Source organism: Homarus americanus, unplaced genomic scaffold (assembly GCF_018991925.1).
Source record: "Homarus americanus isolate GMGI-L3 unplaced genomic scaffold, GMGI_Hamer_2.0 scaffold41027, whole genome shotgun sequence".
Taxonomy (NCBI): domain Eukaryota; kingdom Metazoa; phylum Arthropoda; class Malacostraca; order Decapoda; family Nephropidae; genus Homarus; species Homarus americanus.
Window position 1 is genome coordinate 1583412 of NW_024745073.1, and position 4650 is coordinate 1588061.

Consider the following 4650-nt stretch of genomic DNA (forward strand, 5'->3'; position numbering starts at 1 on the left):
AGAAAAAGTAGATTACCAACTCACAGGAAAGTAGATATTCCCATTTTCTATGATACAAATTTCCGTTTTCTATGATAATCTACTTTGGAAAAATAAGTATATTTCACAAAAATGTCGATATACTTCTTCGAAATTCGATAATCTACTTTCGGAAAAATAGAAAAATCTACTTTTCAGAAAATAGATTACCAACTTTTCCCGGAAAGTGATATTTCCCATTTTCTATATTCTAAATTTCCGTTTTCTATGATAATCTGCTCTGGAAAATTAAAGTAATATTTCACAAAAAAGTCGATATTCATCTTCCCCGAAAAAGTCAGTAATCTACTTTCTGGGAAAGTAGAAAATCTACTTTTCAAGAAAAATCGTTACCAACTTTTGGAAAGTAGATATTTCCCATTTTCTGTATTCAAATTTCGTTTTCTATGATAATCTGCTTCGGAAAAATAAGTAATATTTCAACACAAAAAGTCGATATTTACCGCTTTGAAAAGTCGATAATCTACTTTCCGGAAAAAGTAGAAAAATCTACTTTTTTCAGAAGAAATAATTATAGCTTTCCCGGAAGTAGATATTTCCCATTTTCATGAAACAAATTTGCGTTTTCTACTGATAATCTGCTTCGGAAAATAAGTAATGCTTCACACAAAAAAGTCATTCTAGCACCACAAAGTCGATAATCCTGCTTTCCGGAAAATGAAAAATCTGCTTTTCAGAAAAGTAGATACCAACTTCGATGAATATTTCCCATTTTTCTATGTTCTAAATTTCCGTTTTCTACCAAATAATCTAAACTTCGGAAAATAAGTAATATTTCATAAAAGTCGATATTCTACTTCCCCGAAAAGTCGATCACTTTCGGAAAAGTGAAAAATCTACTTTTTCAGAAAATGAATTATAACTCGGAAAGTAGATATTTCCCATTTTCTATGATACAAATTTCGTTTTTCTATGATAATCTACTTCGGAAAAATAAGTAATATTTCACAAAAAAGTCGATATACTTCCCCGAATTGATAATCTACTTTCGGAAAATGAAAAATCTACTTTTAAGAAAGTAAATTTCCAACTTCCCGGAAAAGTGAGTAACACCATTTTCTATGATACAAATTTCCCGTTTTACCTGTGATAATCTACTTCGGAAAAATAAGTAATATTTCACAAAAAGAGTCAAAATTCTACTTCCCGAAAGTCGATAATCTGCTTTTCGGAAAAATAGAAAAATCACTTTTTCAGAAAAGAGTAGATTACCAACTTTCTCCCGGAAAGTAGATATTTCTATTTTCTATGATACAAATTTTCATTTTCTGCAATCTAACTTTGGAAGTAAGTAATATTTCACAAAAAAGTCGATATTCTTCTTCCACGGAAAAAGTCGATAATCTCTTTCGCGGAAGGAAATGAAAAAATCTACTTTTCAGAGAAAAATCGTTGCAAACTTTCCGGAAAATGAATGTTCCCATTTTAGTAGAAAAATCTACTTTTCAGAAAGTAGATAACCAACTTTCCTGAAAGTAGATATTTCCCATTTTTATGATACAAATTTCCTGTTTATGATAATCTACTTCTGCAAAAATTTGGTATATTTCACAAAAAAGCGATAATCTACTTCCCCGAAAAGTCGATACAATCTACTTTTCCCGAAAAGTAGAAAATCTACTTTTTCTGGTGAAAGCAGATAACCAACTTTCCTGAAAAGAGATATTTCCATTTTCATGATACCAATTTTGCTTTTTATGATAATCTACTTGGCAAATTAGGTAATATTTCCAACAACAGATATATTTCATTTCCCTTTAGGTAAAAGTCGATATCTACTTTTCCTGAAAAGTAGAAAATCTACTTTTTCAGAAAGTAGATAACCAACTTTCCTGAAAGCAGATATTTCCCATTTTTTTTATGAGATACAAATTTCCTGTTTCTATGATAATCAACTTCGCAAAATTTGGTATTATTTCACAAAAAGTCGATAATCTACTTCCCCGAAAAGTCGATAATCTACTTTCTCGAAAAGTAGAAAATCTACTTTTCAGGAAAGTAGATAACCAACTTTCCCAGAAAGTAGATATTTCCATTTTCTATGATACCAATTTCTGTTTTTATGATAATCTACTTGGCAAATTAGGTAATATTTCCTAAAAATGTCGATACTCTACTTCCCCGAAAAGTCGATAATTCATTTTCCTAGGGTGAGGAAAAATCATTTTTCAGGAAAGTAGATAACCAACTTTCCCGGAAAGTAGATATTTCCTCATTTTTATGATACAAATTTCCTGCTTATGATAATCTACTTCGCAAAATTTAAGTAATATTTTCACAAAAGTCGATAATCTATCTCCCGAAAAAGTCGATACATCTACTTTCCTTTGTGTAGTAGGGCCTCCACTTTTTTCAGAAAGTAGATAACCAACTTCCCGGAAAGTAGATATATATTTCCCATTTTCTATGATACCACTTCTGTTTTATGATAATTCATTTACAATTAGTAATATTTCCCAAAATGTCGATACTCTACTCTCGAAAAAGTCGATAACTACTTTCCTGCAAGTAGAAAAATTACTTTTCAGAGAGATAAATCAACTTCCCGGAAAGATATTTCCCATTTTTATGATACAAATTTCCCGTTTCTATGATAATCTACTGCAAGCAATTCAGGTAATATTTCACAAACGAAATCACTTCGAAAAGTCGATAACTACTTTCCCGAAAATAGAAATCTCCACTACCAGGAAAGTAGAAACCAACTTTCCTAAACATATATTTCATTTTAAATATACAAATTTCCTTTATGACAATCTACAGCAAATTAAGTAACATTTCCCAAATCTTGAATCTACTCTCTAAAAAGTCGATAACTACTTTCCTGTAGAAAAAATCTACTTTTCAGTAAAGCAGATAACCAACTTCCCAAAAGTAGATATTTCCCCATTTTTACATACAAAATTCCAGTTTTCTATGATAATCACCGCAAAATTAGCACAATATTTCAAAAAAATTCGAAAATCTACTTCAAAGATAATCTACTTTCCCGAAAAGCAGAAAAATTCCACTTTTCAGGAAAGTAGATAACCAAACTTCCTTTCAAATAAGACATTACTATAATACCAATTTCACTACATACAACCACAAAAATTAGGCAAATCTCCAAAATCTCGAAAAATCATACCCCCGAAAAAGTCGATAATTTTCTAGTAGAAAATCTACTTTCAAAAAGATAAAACCAACTTCCCAAAGGCAGACATTTCCATTTTATGATACAAAATTTCCCGTCATGATAATCTACTCTGCAAAATTCCAGTAATATTTCACAAATTCGAAAATCTACTCGAAAAGTCGATAATTACTTTCCTGAAAATCTTAACCATTTTCAGAAAGAGATAACCAACTTTCCCGAAAGCAGATATTTCCCATTTTCTATGATACAAATTTCCGTTTTACGATAATCTACTTCGCAAATTAGGAAATATTTCCTAAAAGTCGATAATCATTTCCCGAAAAGTCGATAATTCATTTTCTTAGGGAAAATTACCAGAAAGTAGATAACCAACTTTCCCGGAAAGTAGATATTTCCCATTTTCTATGATACAAATTTCCCGTTTTCTATGATAATCTACTTCGCAAAATTAGATAATATTTCCCCAAAAGTCGATAATTTACTTCCCAGAAAAGTCGATAATCTACTTTCCCGAAAAGTAGAAAAATAATCTACTTTTCGGGAAAGTAGAATTGAACTTTCCTTTGAAAGCAGATATTTCCCATTTTCTAGTGATAACACAATTTCCCGTTTTTTATGATAATCTACTTGGCAAAATTAGGTAATATTTCCCAAAATGTCGATACTCTACTTCCCCGAAAAGTCGATAATCTACTTTCCCGAAAAGTAGAAAAATCTACTTTAAAGGAAAGTAGATAACCAACTTTCCCGGAAAGTAGATATTTCCCATTTTCTATTATGCAAATTTCCCGTTTTCTATGATAATCTACTTCGCAAAATTAGGTAATACGTCACAAAATGTCGATAATCTACTTCCCCGAAAAGTCGATGATCTACTTTCCCAAAAAGTAGAAAAATCTACTTTTCAGGAAAGTAGATAACCAACTTTCCCAGAAAGTAGATATTTCCCATTTTTTATGATACAAATTTCCCGTTTTCTATGGTAATCTATTTGGCAAAATTAGGTAATATTTCCCAAATTGGTCGACACTCTACTTCCCCGAAAAGTCGTTAATCTACTTTCTCGAAAAATAGCAAAATCCACTTTTCGGGAAAGTAGATAACCAACTTTCTCGGAAAGTAGATATTTCCCATTGTCTATGATGTATATTCCCGTTTTCTATGATAATCTACTTCGCAAAATTAGGTAATATTTCACAAACCCTAAATCACACATTGGACACCCATAGTTGATGAGTAATTAGTATTGAAATATGTTAGTAAAATCGTTCAGGGGTCATTTTGGCCACTAATTACTCTGCAATCGAATCGTGAACCACATACTCATAATCAGCAAGCTCAGGAGTACCCATACTGTGATTTTCAGCAAAATCTAATTTTTGGTCAAAAACCACCAAAAATGTAAGTCTTACACCTTGCAAAATTTTTGACCTATATATACTTTTTTCTCAGAATTGAAATTTAAGGGGGTTTAA